The following is a 22,372-nucleotide window of genomic DNA, read 5'->3' on the forward strand; positions in this document are numbered from 1 at the left end:
GGCCTGGAGGGAGGAAAACTAGACAACTACTGATTATAGCACAAGTTAATATGGCGTAGCTCTGGCTAGAGAACTGACATCCTGACACATAAGCAATTAACGTGACATCTTTAGCAACATTGAACTACCCAGTATTTACATCAGCAGGCAGTACCCAATAGCCTATCCCTTACCAAGGTATCTCTTTGAGCTATTACTTACGATGACACAGCCCTATAATCTGGGTAGAAAGCCCTCCTGAATAATTCAGCCTTGCGTAGTTTGGAAATCCAGGAGAGTGGGAGCTTTCCTGACCTCTTCAGGCAGGACATTCCACAAGGTGGGGGCTACCACAGAGAAAGTGCATATACGGGCAGTTGTTGATTTAGCCCAACTGCAGGATGGTATCTGCAGAAGGCCAGATGAGTGATGCTGCCCTGGAAGAACATAGGTTTTGCAGATATGAGGGGCCATAGTCATGACCTTGAATTGAACCTGGTAACTGATGGGTAGCCAATGGAGAGACCGCAGAATGGGAGTGATATACATGCTTCATCTAGCACCCGAAAATAAATAAGCGGCAGCATTTCGCACCAGCTGGAGTCCCCGAGTTGACTTTGAGGGGAGACCTACTTAGAGTGAATTACAGTAGTCTAGTCTCCATGTTACTGTGGCATGAATCCAGTTGGTCAGATCAGCCATATCTAGGTAGGGGGGCATCTTCCAGGCTAGCCTAAGTTGGGAGACATTCTGGGCCTCATCAAACAGTCTCCTCAGACATTGGTTGCTGGGATGGTTGGCCTGTGAGAGAGCTTGGTGCTCAGGGCTTATGCAAAGAGAACTTGTTGGTCCAGCACTGAAGTTCTGCCAAACCTCAACCTAAATAGTCTGAGGGGTGGTCTGGCTCAGCTGTGTCTGCCAGCAGGTGTTGAGGCTCAGGAGGCTCTGCTTTTCTCTGGCCGTGGTATTGCAAAGAAGTATCACAGTCAGTGTCCTGACCAGAGTCTGCAGAGAGATGCCATGCTTCCAGCCTTGCACTTTGCCTTCTCTGTGCTACTTCTACCCGGATCCTTTGCAGCCATCACGCCATCAGCATGGGAGGTGATCTGGAGGGATTATGGGCCCTTGTTTGTGTCCTGCCTGGCAAGGCCCCAGTGGTGGTCTCTTCTCTGAGGTGGGTGTCCAGGACACTTTTGAAAGTGGCAGGGACTTGCTTGCAGGTTTGGGTGGGGATGTCTTGGGTGTAGCTGGGGCATAATGGGCCAGATCCTCGCTGGTCACCCGATGCCTTTGCAGCACCAGGCCAGTCCTGGTCCTGCTGGTCCTCTTCCTCTGAGCCCTCCAGGTCTGAGTCACTGGCCTGGTCAGAGGGGGTCATGACAGGAGAAGGACTTTTTTGTGCTGCATTTACTTGTTTCTCTAGCAGCAGTGCTGGATCCAATATAATCTCTAGGCTTTTTATTGAGTCAGCCAAGAACAACTGGACCCCATCAAAGATCAGAAGAACAATGTCCTTCAAGATCCCTGCTTTTCCAACCAGCATCATTACCATCTTGTGTGGGTTCAATTTCAATTTGTTTGCTTTCAGCCATTTGACAACAGCTGTCAAGCAGTGACTCGGTACCTCTAGAGCATCACCAGGGGATTTGGATGATGCAATATAGAGCTGGGTGCCATCTGCATATTGATGGAATCCAGTTCCGTAGCTATGTGTTATTTCTCCTAATGGTTTTATATAGAGGTTGAATAACATGGGGGATAAAATTGCTCCTCGTGGAACCCCACACTATGGATAGCTGGTCTCCAATAGCAAACCTTTGAGTTTATCCTATGAGAAACAATTTGAATTAGTCCAAGGTGCATCCCCTGATAGCTATTTCTGCCTCCAAATGCCTCTATAGGATGGCATAGTCTACTGTATTGAAGGCTGCAGATAGATTCAAGAAGAGCAGCAGTAAAGCTTAGGCTTTGTCTACGTTCAGGTGGAGGTCGTCAACTAGAGCCATCTCCATCCCATAGCCTGTTCTAAAACCAGACTGAAAAGGGTCCAGAGCATAAGACTTGTCCAAGAAGGCCTCAAATTGGTCAGCTATGGCTTTCTCAACCACTTTGCCCAGAAAGGGCATGTTAGAGATGGGCTACATCATTTTTGTCTAAGGATTTTTTTTTAAGTAGCGGGTGGCTGACTGCCTCTTTGAGAGTTTGAGGGAAGGTACATATTGCTAAAATGATTAGGACAAACAATAAGAATGTCTTTAAGTTCACCAGAAGTAGGCAACTGGCCAGGGAAGCAGCAGGGTGGGGTCTTTGGATGACAAAAGGGTGGAAGGATTGCTAAAGGAAGACAGGGAGGTTGCTGAGAAGCTGAATGAATTCTTTGCACTGGTTTTTCAGTGCTGAAAACATGGGGTAGTTACGTACACCGGCATTGAATGAATTCTTTGCACTGGTTTTTCAGTGCTGAAAACATGGGGTAGTTACGTACACCGGCATTGTTTTTTTCCCCCAGGAAGAACGTTGGACAAATTGACGAGTATAGAGATGATGAGAGATGAAATTCTCAGGCTAATAGAGAAAGTAGTCATTGGATCCAGATGGCTTATACCCAATGAATAAAGCACAAATACTGATGGGAAATTTCTCCTATGAAAAAATATGCAATTTACAGAGCAGCTCTGTGCAGTTACACTCTAAGCACACAGAGGGCTTAGACCGGAGTAACTCTATATAAGATTTCACTGCCAGTATAATACCCTTAGAATGATGAACAGTGTAGTCCTAAGTAGAGGTGCACTGTTCTATGTCCATTGACTTAGACTGAGAAGGGTGTAACTCTGCTTAGGCCTGTAATGTTAATGTGTTAAATAATTGTAACATTTGTTATTTTCAGTACTGTCTAATGTAATAATTTTAGCGCTGAGGGATTTTAATGCACCCCAGGCAATAATCTCCCTCCTTTGAAAAGGGAGAATTCACCCTCCTGGAGCCCAAGGACAAATCTTTTGTTGATTCCCCAGGCTCCAGCTCAATAATAAATGCTGTCTCAGGGGAATGCTTAAGAATCCTGCTGGTTTACCCTTCAGACAGTTTATCAGCGAGCTTGCTAGAGAGGAAGCGGATGCTGAACAAAGTCCTAAGGAGTTCTTTCAAACAAACCTGTAAATCTTTCCGTGTTGTAGCTCATCTGCTTCTCAGCTAATTTGGGGAATTAATTGATCTGAGCTTCTCCTTGCAGATACTAAATGATGAAGAGATTTCTCCTAAGCCATCCTACTCAGGAGTAAGCACCATGTTATTCAATATGGCTTACTCCCAGGAAAGTGTTCTTAGAATCGCAGCCCAAATCAGCAAAGCTCTACCTCTATGTTGCTTTTACGGGGGAGAAAGACAATTGAGCCTTGATACACACGTGTATATATAACACACAAACTCTCTTACTTAAGAATAACTTCCCACTGAGTTCAGTAGAATTAACTTCTGAGTATTCATGTGCAAGATCAGTCTGTATGAGAGCTGGCCTTTTAATTTGGTGCATAGAAGCCCATGAAAAAAATTCCCATTCATAATGGCTTGTTTTAAAAAATTTTGTTATTGTTTTCATGAATTTATTCCTTTTACTTTGTCAGCTGCTTCGAGCAAGTCTCTGGAGAGACAGCATATACGTTTTCCAATAAGTTAACAGTTATGCAGCAGTCAAAGGCTTGGATATGTTCAAGTTTTAATTACAAAAATAGCAATGCATTTTAAGCATATCGATCATATTTTTATCTCTCATAATAGAAAGAGATGTATGTTGTCCTAAAGCACAATCGTATGCAGTCTCCTTAAACAGCATATCATCTTTTCCCATTATGTTGTCAGAGTTCATACATTAGATTCTGTTCATTTTTATTACTAGCGCTGAAATAGATTGTGTTTAACATTTCCTAATCTTTATCATTCAGCCAGTTCTCCTTTGTGTGTGTGTGTGTTTTAATGGATGCAAGCCATTTTATTTAAGGCTCGTTTTTGTCTGCCTTTTATACATTCTATAAAATTTCATCTCTGCTTTTCTAAAAGTTTCATTGTTTGGGGTCGCCGTAAGGTTTGAGACCAGAAATTCCATTTTTCATGCCCAGCTTTACCTTTGCACTGAAAATGAAAAGATTGTGCAAGGAGGAATAAGCAACATAAAATAAACTGCAGAGCTGCAGAGGGAGCGCTTTGAACTTCCGGCTCATATCTTTTCCCAGGAACGTTTCAGCCTTATTTTAAAAAAAGAAGTTCAGATGTTCGCATGGTTGCATCGGTTCACCGCTGCAATGACTCAACAGTCTGGGTATTTCCAAGATAATATTGACATGTTTTGATCTCGATCCCAGGTTGGCAAAAACAGGTCTGTAAATAAATCTGGAACTCAAGATGCATGTCCTGGATTTATTTGTAATAACCCCATGTACTTTGTCCTACAGAACTGCTGTTTACAAGCAAGCCTATTTATAATTGGAATAGCTAAACCAGGTCTTGTGATGGTTGGTGCCGTGCAGGCTATGGAAGTTGGCTCCTCTCCATCACAAGACATCCAAGTTGGCCATGAATGAAAGTTCTATAACTGGGGTGGTGGTGGTAGTGGTGGTGACTATATTCCATTAATTGATGTTTCCCTCTTCATTCTCAGTTAGTGAAATAGAACTGGGAAAAATCTATTCTTGGTTATATGTTTTCATTCCGGAACAACCTAAAACAGAAATATTTGCTCCAGGAAGTCCGAATTCCGTGCCGATTCCTTGATTATGCACCCACACCAACCATGCGAAGTAGCACCTTTGCTTCAGTAGATTTTTCAGTGCTGGAAACCAGTGGCTTCCTATTTTGTTGTTATTGCTGTCGATATTGGTCCTTTTTATACATTACAATTATGTGTACAGGGAGCTTTTTTTGGAAAAGTTGTTTCTTTTTTTAAGTCAGGCTAAATAATTGAAGTCTAGCAAAACAGTATTCACTTTTAGACTTTATAGCCCTGCATACCTGGATACTACCAATGGGACTGCGAGCTACTCCCAATGCTCCCAATACATGCCTTTTGCCAAAAAATGTGAATAAAGCAACATGCATATTTTTAATGGGTTGGAGACCCCCAGCTTTCACAGTCAATCTCACCTACTTTCCCTCCCCGCTTACTCCCGCATATCTTTGGCTGGATCAGGTCCCATGAACCCCAGCTTATAATTTTAGTGGTTAAATGGGACCCCTCTTCCTTTTTTCACTAGCAGAAAACCTGTTGGGTCCAGCCCTGTGTCTTTACAGCTTTGGTACAGACACCAAATCCTGGGTTTAGAGTTGTGTGTACCAAAGCTTGGTACAGCCTAACTTATGTCATGAAGTTATTGTGCAGCCCAAGTGGAATGTTTCTATTCTTGAACTTTATGCAGAAAGGATGGGATTTAACAGCGATAAATATATATCTAACACCTTTCCTGAGAATAAAGTGCAAGTTACCCTTCTTGATCTGTGATTGGAGTGACATTGTATCCTAATTGTGTACAACAGCTGCATGTTTGGACTATTACTAAGCAAACAGGCATGTTTCTAAGTATAAATTTTAAACAGGTCTTGACAATCCCTGTGGCTTGCTGATAAATCACGCCTCTGTAGCTTATGTAGGCAAATTTGAAAGAACAACAGGAAAAATAAACTGTAATGTCTTATTAAAGGACACATTCATTTTAATAAGGGAGCTACATTTGCAAGTAAATATGAACCATCTATTTCATTCTTGGTCATTGCAGCAAATTAGTATTCAACTGAATTTCACTCAACCCCGGGGGGAGCAACACAGGCCTTGCGCTTGAAGACTGGCAGCTTTTACCTCATGGACCCTAAGTATTCATCTCTTCACCTGGTATTACTTTCAGCAAATCAAGCTGTTCTTTTATATCTTTGGCTGAAATGTGATGAATGTTTACTTGGAAGCTTACTCCTGAGCAGGGCTTTTTTTCTGGGAAAAGAAGTGGTGGAACTCAGTGGGTGCCCCTGGTACCACATGTGCGAGCGCGAAGTGCACACATACGCCCAGGGCCAATGACGTCACTTTGGGTCAGCTGGAACAAGGGGGGAGTTTATAAAAGTTTAAATCGCCCTCCGTGAAAATGGTCACATGGTTGGTGGCCCCACCTCCTGATCTCCAGATAGAGGGGAGCGGTGTGGAGGTTAATCTAAACTCCCCCCTGTCTGGAGATCAGGGGGTGGAGCCACCAACCATGTGATCATTTTCAAGAGGTTCCGGAACTCCATTCCACCATGTTCCAGCTGAAAAAAAGCCCTGCTCCTGAGTAAATGTGCATAGAATTGCCCCATGTGAGGTAAATAGTGTCAGGGGGCCCTAAAGCACTTCATAAAAAGATCATCATAATGAGTGGAAAGCATAAATAGCAGTTTCTGAAGAAATTTGGCTGCCTGATTAGGGGTGTGGTCAGTTAGGCTGCATTTGTTCAAATGGAAAAGAATTAAGCTTGCATGTATTGTCGAAGGCTTTCACGGCCGGAGAACGATGGTTGTTGTGGGTTTTCCGGGCTGTATTGCCGTGGTCTTGGCATTGTAGTTCCTGACGTTTCAACAGGAAAGAAGAAACCTTAAGAATGAACAGAGCATGGTTTCCAGTTCTGAAAAACACCAGGCTAACAAAACACTCTACACCCGACAATAGCCCTGCAGAGAAGATTAGCACATTAAGCACCAATCCATATGCAAAAGAACCTCCTCAGGATACAGTGAAGCCTCCCACCATTAGCATTCCACACCCTGGGAAACTCTTACAGGATGACTCAGCTCAACCCCACCCCTCCTGAGTAGATATAAATGACCTGCCAACATCTTTTCCACACTGTGACACTGAGAGATCTCTGTCTTTTGGTGCTACACCTCTGAAGATGCCAGCCACAGCTGCTGGCGAAACGTCAGGAACTACAATGCCAAGACCACGGCAATACAGCCCGGAAAACCCACAACAACCATCAATTAAGCTTGCAATTTGCTGCCACACTGAAATATGTATGAAAACTTCTTGCTCAACTTTTGCTGGGATTGGGTCCAGTTTATTTTAATACCCACAAATATAACATTATTTTCTGATCACCCTGGAGGAAACTCGTACAGTTTCTATCTTATCCCACCCCCCAAATGTCAAGGAAACCTAGGTGCATGAGGTTCTCCTCTCCCTCATTTTATCCTTACATGATCCCAGTAGATTAGGCTGAGATGGGAGCACCCATGGTCACTCAGTGATTGCAGCCTAGTGCTGATGGTGAGGAGGAAGGTGGGGGCACGGCGACAAACTGAGACCACACACGTGACTGAAGTAAAAAATTGGCCACGACTTTATTAAAACAACAGCAAGTAAGGAGCATTGGCAGTCATGTGGATCCGATCCCCAAATATCAGCTGGCCCTCCTGCCAGCTGATGGCCCCTCCCCCCTCAGACCTTTGCTGAGGGGGGGGGGAACCAAGGAGTGGCATTGAGGGGGGAAATGAGTGGCATTGAGGGGGGAAATCATGATTCCCCTGCCACCTGGTAGTGAGTACGCCCTGGCAGCCCCCGAGCTGTGCATGCACCTCCATGACTCACTCCCAAGATTCCTTATGGGAATCCCCTTAACGGGAACTAGGGTGGAGGCCCTGATTCCCCCCAAAAGAGATCCAATCCAATGACCAACCGCTATGACAAGTTGTGACAAAACAAGCAACCAACCCAAAACAGAGAGGAAGCAGTGGGATTTCACAGCCAGGAGCGAAATGCAGCAGAGCAGGGCGGGCACCTGCTTAAGAGCAAAGCTGCCGGACCAGAGGGAAGACTGCTTCCCCGAGGTCCGGCAGTGAGCCCCGCCCCGCTCTTGCCTCCCGGCCGCCACTGATTGGCTGGCTGGGATTTGAATCTATTGGCTGTTGGCTTGCTCAGAGGGACGCCGGGCAAGCCGACATGGGGGCCGCTGTGCCTGCCCTCCCTCCCCACTCTGCAGCAGCGAACTGAACGCCTGGTAACTCGGGCGCTCGTGCATATCACAGCCAACTGAAGATCTAACCGTGAGTGTCTTACGTTTTGGTCTGACTCTAACAATTGGACAACAACCTGGTTCTCAAGTTGTGCCAGAAGTCATATACAGGAGTTGTCTGCCATGCAGGAATAGTCTGTGATCCCAAATATGCTGGTAAAAGAGATAAGGTCAGATCTTGTGCATAACGGGTTTCCTATGAGCTGTTTCAATGGGCTGCTTCTAGCCTGAGGACTGTTTTATGAATATCATTGTAGGCTGCAGTACTCCATGGCTTGTTTTTGTGCTGTTGGTTCTATGACTATATTGCATTATTTTACTTTGTGAAAGTTATTTACTTTATTTATCCCCATCCTTTGTCCCCAGAGGGTTAGGGTTCCTCACTGCAGAAAGCCTGGTGTCCCCAGAGTAACCTTTAGTAGGTCTCTGGAAAGGCAGCATATACATTTTCCTAAACAAATAGAGTTGATGTTCCAGTGGCTGTCTGATACATCTGCTTTATAACATGATAAGTAGATATAGGGAACTGTTAAGAAACAGTATGGGCTGCATCCAACCAGCTTCTGCTGCTGAAAAAGGAAAGAAGAGGTCCCCTTTGACCACCAAAAGGTGAGGTCTGGGGATCTTAAGTAGAGATGGGCATGAACCTAAATACGAACCAAAGTTCATCACAAACCGGGCCAGTTTGTGGTTCACGAACCGGCAGTTTGTTAGATTGCATATCTGATGAATCACCATGAACTTTAAGTGGGTTCATTTGGTTCATTTTTCAGTTCCTCACTGCAGAAAGCCTGCTGCCGATCAATCAGTTTCCTAGGCAATGGGGGAGGGGGCTTTCTGCAGGCCTTCTGCTGCCCTGGAAGTGATGTTTTCATGAACCAAACAAACTGATTTGTGAACTGGGGCAAGTTTGTGAAATGTTGTGGTTCGTGCAACATGATGAACTACGAACTGCATGGTTCGGTATTTTTCCAATTCGTGCCCATCTCTAATCTTAAGGCCTGCATGGACAAAAGCCATTTGGGAAAGGGGCTGTAATAAGAAGTGGAATTTGATGAAGTTGAACAGAAAACTGACTGAGATCCAACCCTATTTGTTTCCTGGTTTGAGAATGGCATGGTAAATCCTACACATTCTCTAATCAACAGTGCTTCAATTACGTTTTTAGAGCATGTCCCTTTTATGTCTCAATATTTTTCTTAATCTCCAGTCTATTCCAGTGAACTCCACGTATTGTTTAATGCTTCTGAGAGTTCTAAGCAGTGTTATATTTAGTTTAAAAACTTATAAAACACTTCTCCCGAGAACTGCTTGAGGCACCTCACAAAGTAAAAAATATACTAAAATCATAAAACCACTTCATAAAAAATTAAGAAATAATCCATTAGAACAAGCCACGGTAATTAAAAAAACAGAGAAAAAAACCCACCAAGCATCCTAAAACTATATTTGCAAAACAGCCCTCAGCTTAGGAGTAGATTGCAAAAGAGCTTTAAAAAATGGAACCCCTCACAGCAAAGTTTCCTTGATAGTGGAAGCCATTTTGTATTTACTCTGTGGGCAAGCTATGTGGTGTTGTTGCCTAGTGTCACCTACAAAAGTGACTTATGTCACTGCCTAATTTAGACTTGGTGGCATCCCATTTTTAAACAGTGCAGTAAAGAACGATATTCTCAATGGCTGCCTCAGACCTGGCAGTACGCTTGACATCCCTCCGCCCCACCTGCTGCTCCCCTGGTTTACCTAGTCAGCAGGGGTAGAAGCTCATGTGCACACTCCCCTGTCCCACTGAACTGGCTTCAGTGTGCCCAGCGTTTCCTCCCTTGTGCTGGAAAATGACATCATTTTCCAGTATGAAGGAAGAGCCACAGGACATGCTGAAGTTAAAAATCACCTCTTTGGATGCTACAGCATGATGTCATTGTCCAGCACAAGGGAGGAAACACCAGGTGTACTAAAGCCAGTTCAGCAGGAGAGAGGAGCATGGGAGCACATGCAAAGCATGGAATCAGGAGATAAGTACCTCGCTGTCCTTCAGCCCCTAGCATCTCTGCTTTGGCCCCTGGAGTCCCTGGCACCTCTGTCTGGCAGGTATCATTCCTTATGGATAGAGGCAAACACAAGGAGTATCACTCTGTCCCCATCCCCGCCCATCTCCAATCCAGCAGGTCCCGAAAACCAGGCAACCGGTTGCAACTGTTCTTATAAGAGGCTGCATTGGTGGTCTTAGCCTCTAGTGAAGTATTAAATCTCTGGTTCCATCAGTTCAGTTTCTCAGATCTTCAGAACAACTACTATAAGATATGCAGGCGAGCGCCACCCAACTGTATCAATGAGCTGACCTTACTTATTTTGAGCCATCACCAGACAGCAGCCTAATATTTGTCATGGTATATAAGGTGTTGCTTCTGTTTGAGGCTGAATACACACACCCACGGAGCATCCCGGCATTGTGCTAAATGTTCGCTAAACACCCAGAAGTGTAGCGTCTTTCTAGCGCAATTTCTGAATCACGCTAGAAAGATGCTACACTTCCGGGTGTTTAGCGAACATTTAGCACAACGCTGGGACGCTCCGCGGGTGTGTGGATTCAGCCTGAGTCTGAGGTGAAATTAGCGAGTTCCCAGTTTCAATAAAGTCACAGCTCTTTAATTCAACTAAGTTATATACATTCTCTCAAATTTAGTGAAGGATGCTTACTTAGGTGAAAAATCCCTTTGGTTCCCCTTCTGTCAGCCTCGAGCCAGGAGTGTTTGCTTGTGCTAAGGTTCCCAAAGCTAAACTTGAGGAATTATTGCATGATAGCACATGTAGGCTGTGTAGGTTGAGCACAGAAATGGTATTTAATGGGAGCAGGCAATTAGGAGAAGAATAATGGCGGCGTGCTGTGCTTAAAACAAACTAACTGTCATTACAACCCACCCTTAATTGAATCAAAATGTAATCTTAAAAGGGAAAATGAATTATTTACCTCATTACTGAAATATAGGGGACTTCATAGACTCATGGAAAATGAAGCCCTGAAAGATATAATTGTCATTTTAAAAAGAGAACAAAACATTTCACCTTGCAACACATCCACACTAAAAGAATAATTATTTATAAAAGTGAAAAAAGACTTTGCTAACTGATTAACTCTGGCCTCCAATAAATAAAGCTGGGCCAATCTAGAAATCACAGTAATAAAAAAGGAAAGTGTTGGAAATGTAAAGTAAATTAGTCTTGCCTTTACTTTGGATCCAATCAGTGGAGTGATTCTTGGGCCGTAGAAAGTGGTCGATAGTGATCTAAATGCCTCTTATTATTATTTATGGCACTTTTGAAACTGTTCAAAGTGCTTCATGGTTTCTATCTTGTTCATCCTTCCCATTTCCCGGTGATCTTTATCATTTCTAATTTATAGTTGTGGAGCTGCTCAAGGTCACTGGAAGAAATCATGGCTGTGCTGGGATTTAAACCTATTTCTCCCTGCTGGAAGTACCACATAATATATACTGCGTTAAATGTTTACAGCGGCAAAACATCGGAATGGGGCCTTTGAGACTAGAATCATCATGCACCAAAAAATAGCGTTTTAACATTGTGCAACTCTTACTTGATTTAAAATAGTGACCTCTTTGAGTTTCTTCTCCTCCCTGACCCTCCCATTCAAGTAAAACTGGCTTTCAGCAACATTTGAACCTTTCTTCCAGACTAAAAAGCTTTCCTTCAAGAGAAATGGCTCTTCCTCTAGTGGAAGAACCTCCTATATTTAGTATTTTTTTATTCAATCCCTTTCACCAAGGAGCTCAAGTTGGCACACATGATTCTCTGTTCCTCCATTTTATTCTCACAACAGCCCTGCGAGACAGGTAAGACCTAGGCCTAATGACACAATATGTTATCTTCTGTCTCTGCCATGTCCACCATAGGTCCTCCTGTCTATCAGACATGTACTGCAAGATCAATGCTCAGAAATGAGTTCCCAGGCAGGTGTGGGGAGGCCCAATTTAGTTCGATACCATAGTAGGATTGGAGTCTGAGGGTGCATGAACATGGGAGGGGGACCATCAATATGATGGCGTAACATCACTTCAGGAGAAAACCCAGAAGGGATAACATTCCTGTCCAGGAATTGCCAGAAACTCTATGTTAAACCATAGAGTTTCCAGTGATTCCTAAAGAGGCATGTCACTGCTGTGTTTACAATGATTTTTTAAGGTTTATTTTTATTCTGTTGATCAACAGAGCAGAGGCAGGCAGGCGGCCAGGGTTGCCATGAGGAGAACTGGCACCCCTATACTGCAGGGGTAGGGGGCTTAAACTATTTTCCTGACCTGAAATTGCCCTGGGAACCAGTATTCGTCCTGTTAAGGGAACTTAGAAGTACTGATTGACTCTGCATGTACACATGGATTGCATGCAGGTTCCCTCAGAGTGGCAAATAGTGGCTTCCTGGGCTGTTTCAGGTCAGGAAAATGACACAGGTGTGGTAGGGGAGACTTAAGCTCCACATATTATGCTCCTGGGACTCTATATGCCTAGGAATTCACTTCCAAGCAGATTATTCCCAGTGTACATCACTGATGAGCTCAAACCCATCCAACGTATCATCAGAGATCTACAACCCATCCTGGAAAATGATGCCTCTCTCTCAGAAGCCCTGGGTGGAAGACCTCTCCTTGCCTACAGACAACCCCCCAACCTGCAACAACTTCTCACTTATAATCATGAATCGGCCAGCAGAGTCACCAGCACAGGTACCAGGCCCTGCAACAGACCCAGATGCCAGCTCTGCCCTTATATCTACCCAGGAAATACAATTACAGGACCCAATGGCATCAACTACACTGTCTCTGGCTCTTACAGCTGCTCATCCTCCAATGTGATATATGCCCTCATGTGCCAACAATGTCCATCTGCTCTGTATACATTGGACAAACCAGCCAACCTCTGCGCAAAAGAATAAATGGACACAAATCTGACATTAAAAATGGCAACATCTAGAAACCAGCGGGAGAACATTTCAATCTACCAGGACATTCCATCAAGGACTTAAAGGTCACTGTAGTTCAACAGAAACCTTTCAAAAACAAAATCCAACGGGAAGCTGCTGAATTGGAATTCATATGTAAATCTGACTCAGTCAAGCTGGGATTGAATAGAGACTATGAATGGTTATCTCATTATCAGAAGTAACTGACTTCCTTAACAGAAGCAAACTGATCTCCATATCAGAAGCTACTGTTTGCATCTACTCCGCTCTCCCCTCTCCTCCTCTGTATCTGACCAGTTTCTTCTTGCCCTCCATGCATCTGACGAAGAGAACTGTGATTCTCGAAAGCTTATGCTACAATAAAGTTGGTTCATCTTAAAAGGTGCTACTGGACTCTTGCTACTACTACTCTTTTGCTACTACAGACTAACATGGCTAACTCTTCTGCCTCACTGGAAGAAGGCTCCCTAGGCTCAAAAAAAGCATCAAACTTTGCTGAGCAGTGTTGATGAACAACAACTGAACCTATAAAACCGCAGTGAAAAATGCAAAGTCTAAGCCGCTGACAAAAATATAAGCAAATATTAAAAATAAATGAGATGTGGAAAATTCATGCATCCGTAGTATGTTTTTAATAAATAATAAATAACACTTGTCGTCCATGGTCCAAGAGCCAAAACTTGACATACTAGTATCAAGTAAGGTGAAAAGTAAGCTTTTTACAATGTCATCAAAATAGTCGAAGCCAATTTTTCTTACCTTTTCTAATTTGTGCTGTACCTCATGAACCAAGTGACCACTGTTGGAAAGCTAATCACTTCCACTACAAATAACTAATTCTAAAACTGCCTCTGTCCATTACCATTTTTGTGATATAAGGCATAAATCAATTTTTCCACATTTTTATAAGGCTTATGGCATATCATGCTTTACCTAATCCAGATAGTCACCTAAACTGTATTAGGCAATTATAGCTTTTTTTGCTTTTCCAGTGACCCATAGCATGAAGAAATTCACTACTGGAAGCCTGGAAACCACACATATTGTCAGGATGTCAATTCTCTAGCCAGAGTAACGCCATATTAACTTGTGTTATAATCAGTAGTTGTCTAGTTTTCTTCCCTCCAGGCCCAGGTGTCGGCCAGGCTGCTTATATCCATGGGAGCGAAGAGCCTTATTTATCCAGTCCAGCCAACGACCTTGATGTCCTCGTCTTCTCATGCCTTCGCAGACAAGACTAGGGGGGAGGCTGGGAATGGGTGTTTGAAGTGTTGTAACTTTCCTTTTACATGCCATTCTCAACAAAGCTTTCGTTCAGCCAAGGGCCTCATCAGCCTTTGGATTATGGACACCTGTATCCTGAGCATAGTCTTTCAATAAACCTTTTGGAATCAAGAAACCTTGTGCTTCTTGCAAGAGGGGGGAGATGAACTCTAGATAACTGGGATTCCGTAGTCGGACACATATCAGGAGTGCATGTTACCCAGTACATGCAGTTTCCACGTATTCTGAATGGGGCAATGTGCATATTTTGCATGTGTTTCCAGTTTCAGCACACACACAAAAAGCAGAACCCTGAAAAACCCAGTGGTCAGTTTGTATGCACCAAAGCTTTGTGTTGAATCCAGATGAAATTTTCCATCAATGGAACAGATCATTTCTGCCTCCTCCCTCCCATTATAGTCAAATAAACTCAACACAATGGTGCTATTATGGCCTAGGGGACCCTGAAGAATGACACGAGGCTAGTCTGAAGCAGGAAAAGGGAATCAATAAAAACTGCCAATTTAGTCTGGATCCAATCCTTGTGCATTGTCACTGTTCGGGCAACATGATGATCACATATATCGGGAAGATCTACAGACAGTTTAGGAGGGTCTCAGAATACATGGATGTAACGTCTGGAAAAAAATTCTAATGTCAACTCATATACACCCTTATAGTAAATACTGAGCAACTTTACAGAGATGGGGAGAGATCCTAAACTCACAGCACATCAGAGTGCAAAATATATAGATACGTGTCTCTATCATGTTGCATGTGTCTTTATCATGTTGCCATTGAAAATAAGGCTGCTCATATATTTGTGGGAACATTTATTTTCATAACAAGGATCACCATGGGAGCCCTCTGTCACACATTGCCGAAGGCTCTTTTCCACCTGCTGTCCTTTGTGTTCATTTGCTCTGCAGTTAACTTGCCTTGCGCTGACTCATGATGAAGCAAGATATGTGAATAAGGTGAACGGAATCATTGCCCGGAAATGTTTCACAGAATGTTTGCTCTCATAACGGGTTTTCTTATTCTGAAGTAATCTCAACAGGCACACATTTACTGACTGGATAGACACGAAGTAGTGGAGGGATAGAAGATAAGCAAGGCCCCGGCAGTTACTGTCCATGTGCATGCATTTACATATATAGGTGCTAGAATCAGACGGAATCTGTCCCCTATACACATGTACTTCACCTATGCGGATCTGGTGAATGGGGCTGAAAGAATTCAAGTGCTTAGGTGTACAATTTGTAAAAGACATCCCCCATATCTACCCCTTAAAGACAAAACAAGGGGGGTGGGAATCAGGACAGATTGTTACCGGGGACAAATAACAGAATATTGGGACAGTGTCTGCGAAGTCAGAAATGGGCAGCATCTGCTAGACAAACATACACAGTAGTGAGAAATCTGAAGTCAGTAACCACAGCAAAAAGGCCATAAAAGCCTCAAATTGGCAGCTTATCATACGTATCCCACATACAAATACATAATGCCGAACCCTGATCCAAGTACTGTTTTCATGAACGTAAGAACTTGAAATGCGATGCTGAACAATATAATCAGTTATTCTTCGGTACCCATCAGTTATACAAGGGAATCAGATTGTGTGTTCCACAGGTGTACGTGCAGGTGCAGAAAATACATCCTGAAGAGTTTCTACGGTCGAACTTTTCATACAAACTGTGCATATCAGCAACCTTGTGATGGTCCTTAGAGCTTTCCTGTGAGGAAAGAGCTCTCTATCATTTCGGTTTCCAGAGGGCCTGCACTCAAAGATAAAACAGCTGACACTGTTTTTTTTTTAGATCACAGGCCCAGTTTCTTCAAGAAATGATTTTATTGAGGTGCAGGTAAATATGAAAAGGTAAGATTATAGTGAGTCATATGGTTTTCAAATGTTACTAGTTTCTAAATTATGGCCCTTTTGTAGGGGGTCTGTATTGGTGCTGATGGGCACATATGTGGGTAGAGGCAGTTCTGTGTCTGAATCTTTTAGGCTGCTTTGTTCAGTTTGTTGCTGAGGGATGAACAATGAGGTTTTTTTAGAGACTGGTTTCTTAATTTGGGATTTATTTTAAGAAATGGTTCTGGATTTTGCTTATTAGTAGCACCTTTAAGACTAACCAACTTATTTGTAGCATAAGCTTTCGAGAACCACAGCTCTCTTCATCAGATCTGACTGGACTCTACTATTTTGCAACTAAAGACTAACACAGCTAATTCCTCTGGATCTATTTTGTTTATGTTATGATTTATTTTTAAAGAAACCTTTAAAAAATATACCTCTATGATATTGTAGGAGTTTCATACGAGAGATTCCGGCAAGCAGGACTCTCTCTATGTGACTTTGTTACTTGCCAAAGAAGGGAGTTGTGAGTCTGCTCTCTGATATGCTTTGGATGGCCGGAGGGGAGGTACCTACAATATACTAGTTCTGCAGAAAATCAGGTGACTGAAGGAGCCAATAGAGTAATGAACTGAAAGGGCACTTTGGGGTAGGAGCACCTTTCTCACTCCTTTCCATTGGTTGAGCTTTTTGAACACCTTAATTTTTTATTGTGTTTGTATCCTATTCCACAACTTTAATGCAAGATTTGCACATGTGGTTTATTCCTGTCACAGGAAATGACAAATCGGCATGCCAGGATCTGTATTTATTCATGCTGTAAAGAAGCAAATGAAAACAAATGTGTTTACTGTTTTAATTGAGGCACTGATTTTTTTTAAAAAAGTTTTTAATAGTCTGCTTCGGGCCTGAGAATTCTTTTATGAGACATCTTAAGCTGCTAAAAGTTTTACACTGTTTCTCTTCTCTGGCTGAGTCACCTCTCCCTAAATCCAGCCATGTTACCTGGCTGTCCTATAAAGCTTCTGCCTCTTTAGTCTGTAGACCAGCTTTTATATTAACAAAGTCCATTTCTCAAAAGAAATGCTTTCTAGAATCTGATACTTCTTCCTTGGAGTACGGGCTACAATGTTTTGGGGAATCAGAAGGGGAACTTGTTCTTAGTTACCTGGTTATTCGTTTTTCTGAGAGGCCACTTCCATCAAGCCCAAGAACAGCTGGAAATGAATGTGAGATTTGTTTAAGGGCCCGGCATGAAAGTAAGTGTGATTGTGTTGAGTCCTCTGCTAAAAAGTGAGAACATCTGTTTGTACATTTCCTCAAATTGACTCTAATTCTTGCTATGTATCTAACAATTTTATGCCCACTTTGCCTCTTGATTGCAGAAGGGCAGTGATAATTCCAATCACAGTTTAGCGAATAGAAAGATAAGAAAGCAAGCATGCTGAAGTGCCCTTCTTCTTATTTTACAGAGAGTGCAGACCATCTGGAGACTGATGTAATGTATTGTTTATTGAGTGAAACAAAACAGGACAGTATGGCCAGTTTTAACCATGTGATTGCTATAATCGGGTTCTAAACTCATGCTGTGTCTTTTATGGCAGATCTTAAAGGCAATGGCTTTGTTTATGTAGACTGAGGAGCAGGGACACCATGTTATGAAGACCAATGGGTGGTCGCCTTTCAACCCATCCTAACTTCAAGAGTTGTTGAGAGAATAAAATGGGAGAGATGAAAATGCACTGTAGTGAGATCTGTGGAGGATGGGTAGAATAAAAATGTGACACAATACAATTTAGCTCACAAAGAAATGAAGATCCCCCCCCCCTCCTCATGGACACACAGAGCATGAGCATCCATGCATGAATACGTGTGTGAGGGAGCGAATTCATTGGAAGTGGGATCAAAATGTTTTATACAGATAAAATATCCATCCATTCCCTGCAGCCAGATCTACATTTTATACCATGCTAAAGTCTGCCTCCTTGATGGGCACAAGCAAAATATAAAGGGGAAATGACTTAGAACATCTGTGTGTGAATGTCTGCAATAAACCCGACTGTGAAACTTCCTTCTTAAAAACAGCTGAAAGGAGACGCTGTTCCTACACTACATCAAGCAAAAGCGTCCTAAAGGCTCAGCTGTCCACCTTGTGGCCATCTCCAATTTCCTGAGAAGCAGCCTCTTCTCATTTCTATTGTTGGCACAGCCGTCATTCTGAATTATTTACATCGTTCAGATTAGGGCTCCCATTCGAGGTGGGCTGCATTTGAACATTGAAATGAAATCAGTTCCTGTCTCTGTCATTTTGCATGAGTCTCCTCTCCCAAGCGCCTTGACACACTCGGATGTCTACTTCCAAAAGCTGGAAAGGCTTTTGGAAGAGAGAGGAAGGTGTAAGAGAGAGGAAGGTGGACATTGTAGAAGCTGAGGGTCCATTCGTGACAGTCTGCCTTCACGGGCCCTTTATAACTAATGTGTCAGTCCCTTGAAGATTTCTCCTTTTGCTGACATTGCCAGCAGCCTTAAACTCAGGAAGTATGGCCAGAGAATTCTTTCATCTTACTCATGTAGCATGTAAAGGAGCATGGGATATATTGTGGCACAGGCAGACTGACAGCTTTGCCTTGAACATATCCGGAGGGTTAGCATACCTTTTTGGTCAATTCTGCCATGCCGATGAATTGAGCCTGGGATTAGTACCTCTCAACCCCAGTGTTTGCCAACTGACTCAAACACTGAGAGTCTCTCTACACGAGACATCTCGGGGCGTGTTTGTCAAGTGCAGGGAAACACAATGTTAGCCAGGAAGCAAAGTTTAAATAGACAGAGTGGGTGGAGATTACTCCTCAGAGGGTTTGTTAATTTCATATTCGACTCCTGGAAGGCTCTGCCAATTTCAGCTCTCTAGTGTAAAACTGTGTGGGATCACAAGGGCAGCGAGGAATGGAAATGGGCTGGAGCTGCCTTCCAGAGCCGGGCTTGGACTCGGAGAGGTTATAATGGGCTGAAGTTTCCTTACTGGCATTTCACAGCCCCGTCACACAGCTCCAGTGTATAGCAAAGCCTTTGCCCTGCTGCCAGTTCTGGTAAATGACCCTTCCTGGCTAACATTGCATCTTCCGACACGTGTTCTTCACGTGTCAGATTTCTCGTGTAGAGAGACTCTGAACCAGGCTTGCAGTAGTTGCATAGTAGACAAATTTTGTTTCTTTATGCCTTGTGGCTGCATTGAATCTACAGACTAGTAGAAATCAATTCCTCCCTTCCAGGCTTCTGGTTGGGTAAGGTCATTAGAGCACACAGATTTTGCCCCCTCTATGCACCTGTGCAGTAGGAAGCTTCATTTAAATTATCTGCTTACTGCCTTCTATTGGCAGCTGTGCAGTTATCAGGATCTATCACAAGATTAGTCCCCTAAGGCCATGGCTGGGCTGTGCGTCTTTGTATAAAGAAGCTACCTGAGCAACAACAGATCAATGAATGACATGAGAGGGGGAATCAATTATGGCTCCCCTGAGGCTGTGTGAGAATGCAGGCACACAAACCGGCCTTCATCCAGAGAGTCCGACAGCCATTAATACAGCTGTCAAACAGATTCAGAAGAACACCAAACAGTGAGGAACGGTTTATTTTTCCTGAAAGTATTTAAATTATTTCTATGTCTGTCTTCTATTCTTCCATTATATGGATGGTGGTGGCATGCTATGGAAATGGGAATTCACTTCAGAAATAGATACCGCCACTGATTGGGCATGCACAGATGCAGAAAGCAACCAAATGAACAGGTTAGAGCAGTTGGCAAGTGACTTGAGCTGCCCATTGAACAATGAGCTGTGCGATAACCACATATGATACATAAGACAAACCAAGTATTTCTTCTATGAGCTGCATTCGTATAATGAGGCTAGTGTAGACATGCCCATGATATCCAGTGCCTTTGGATCATCTGCTCATTGCTAGAAGGCTTTGTGCCCCTGGTCTACTGCCCTGAACAGAGCTCAGTGGCAAAAATGCATGGCTAACCGTGCCTTCTCTCCCAGGGAAGAAAATCAAACCAAAATTCCTTGTCTTTAGGAAGGACTTTTCACTTCTCAACATGTTGCAAATTACCTGGAGATGCTCAAGTGCAGGGTTTTATGTGCTGTCCTCAATTCACGTGCAGGTTGTTCTTGCTCGGCACATGTGAAGGCCGCTTTCACAGGAGCTCCCTTTGGGTGACTGCATCTGCAAGTGATTCCGGAGGGCCAATTCAGTTCTGTTTTCACTGCAAGGACAAGTACTGTAGGCAACTTTGACTTTCCAATTTGCATTTCTTCAAGGTGTGAGAAACTGTCAAGATCTGCCTTTCAATGAATGGATGTGGGAGGTGGGGGAACCTGGGATACTTTTAGCAGTTGAGGAAGAACTGATATCTCACATGGAGCAAACTGAAGTGTGACTGTGCCAACGAGTGCATGGGAAGTTGGAGGGGGGACACATGAAATGAGGTTCACTTGAGCGTCCCGACGTACTTTGGAACATGTAGAGAGACTGTGTTTTAAGCAGCAAGGGCTGAGCAGTAGGCCTGTGGTGGGGGGGAGTTCAGCCTGTTATCAGAATTAGGATTCAATTTTATAATGTTTATACTAGGCACAAACAGAGACAGATGAAAATTAGGGGACTGAAATACAAAATTTAGAAAATAAATCAAAGTATAGCTTGTAGACAACACAATTTTTGTGGTCTTTTCACTTATGCATTAGGACAGTTGTTCAAGCCTTTAGGACTAAGACTTCATATAGAAGAGGGCTATTCTGACCTGATCTCCCCTCCAGTTCTCCCTTAGGGGTTAAAAACACAACATGCCCAACGTGTGTCGTGTCATGAGTTCTCAACCAGACTCACGGTCAGACGTAGATTGGGGGAACTTACCGTAAATACGCTCGGTTGCTCAGCACTACAAGAGAGCATTGCAAGGGGAGGGGGACTATCTGGTTTCCCTCCATCCCATTATTCCCCACATAAATAGTGGGGGGCTGTTTACCCATTTTCTTTAGCTTCACGTGCCCTAGGAAGGATGTGTGGAGCCACAGAAAAGGGGCAAAAAGCCCACTGTCACCTTTTGCAGTGGCAAAAATGGGGCAGGATGGAAACTGGACGCTCCTTCTCTCACTTCACATCACTCTGTTGCTGAGTGAGCGAGCATATTTAAGGTGAGTTCCCCAAATGTATGTCTGAGAGTCTGGTTGTGCGCCCATTGCCTGTCATGTGTTGGGCATATTGTATATTTGAGCCCTTAGAGCCAAACTAGACATTCACTTTTTCAAAGAGTTGGTCTGGGTTTCGTTGATCCAATTCAGGTTTACCATAGCCCTACAGCAGCTGTGGGGAATGTTTTTTTTAAAAAATAATGCAGAGCCTGACTTGGAATGCTGCCACAGGGAGAGGAAAGGCTCTCCCCCTTCTGTTTTCTACACCGAGACAGCTCTGGAGGAGGGGATTTCACAGAATAATCCACGTGGAGTAGCACCAACAGGAAAATAACTGCCCGCCCCCAGCACTTGTTTCAGCACAGAAAATGGATGAGGAGGAGGCAGAAATCCTTCCTTCTCTCATGGTGGCATGCAAGCCCAAAAGTCTCTGCTTTATTTTTTAGTAGCCATTCTCCACAGCTGCTGTGTGGCTACAGGGAACCTGACTTGGGTCTTTAAAACAAACAGAAAAACCTCTTTAAAAAGTGAATAGTTTGGCCCTTAGGTCAGAATGGTGGCAAGACTGTTGTCATAACCCTGCAGACTCCATGTTTTTTTGACAGAGCCAAGGAATAATTTTTCCTCAACCACCTGGCTGTTCTAGGATTTCTGTTTTTTGGTTTCTAAAAAATTTTCATAGTAAATGAATGGTGTGCGCTTATTATAGTTGTTTTTATTGTACGTTTTCTTACTGATACTCTTGATTGCAATCAGCTTTCCACATTGCCACTATGGCAGAATTCCTTAAATAGAATTCTAGGAGCAACCAAAATCCATGAACGATATTTTCTGGAGCAGTGTGGAATCAATAACAATCACAAAATCAAAAAGGCTAAGCCACATGCCCAAGCATTATGCTGTGGCAATGAAAAGGAATCTGCTTCTGCCTCGCCCCATCTCTTCACATAATGTAACTTTCCCTAAGGTTGCCAGGTCCCCCGAGGCCCAAACCCTCTCACCAAATGCTGGCGGCTTTTCTCCTTCACTCCACATGTCTCCGATTTCAAAGTGGTAGTAGGCTGTTTTGGTTTCC

The sequence above is a fragment of the Eublepharis macularius genome, chromosome 2, assembly GCF_028583425.1.
Source record: "Eublepharis macularius isolate TG4126 chromosome 2, MPM_Emac_v1.0, whole genome shotgun sequence".
In the NCBI taxonomy this organism is placed as follows: Eukaryota; Metazoa; Chordata; class Lepidosauria; order Squamata; family Eublepharidae; genus Eublepharis; species Eublepharis macularius.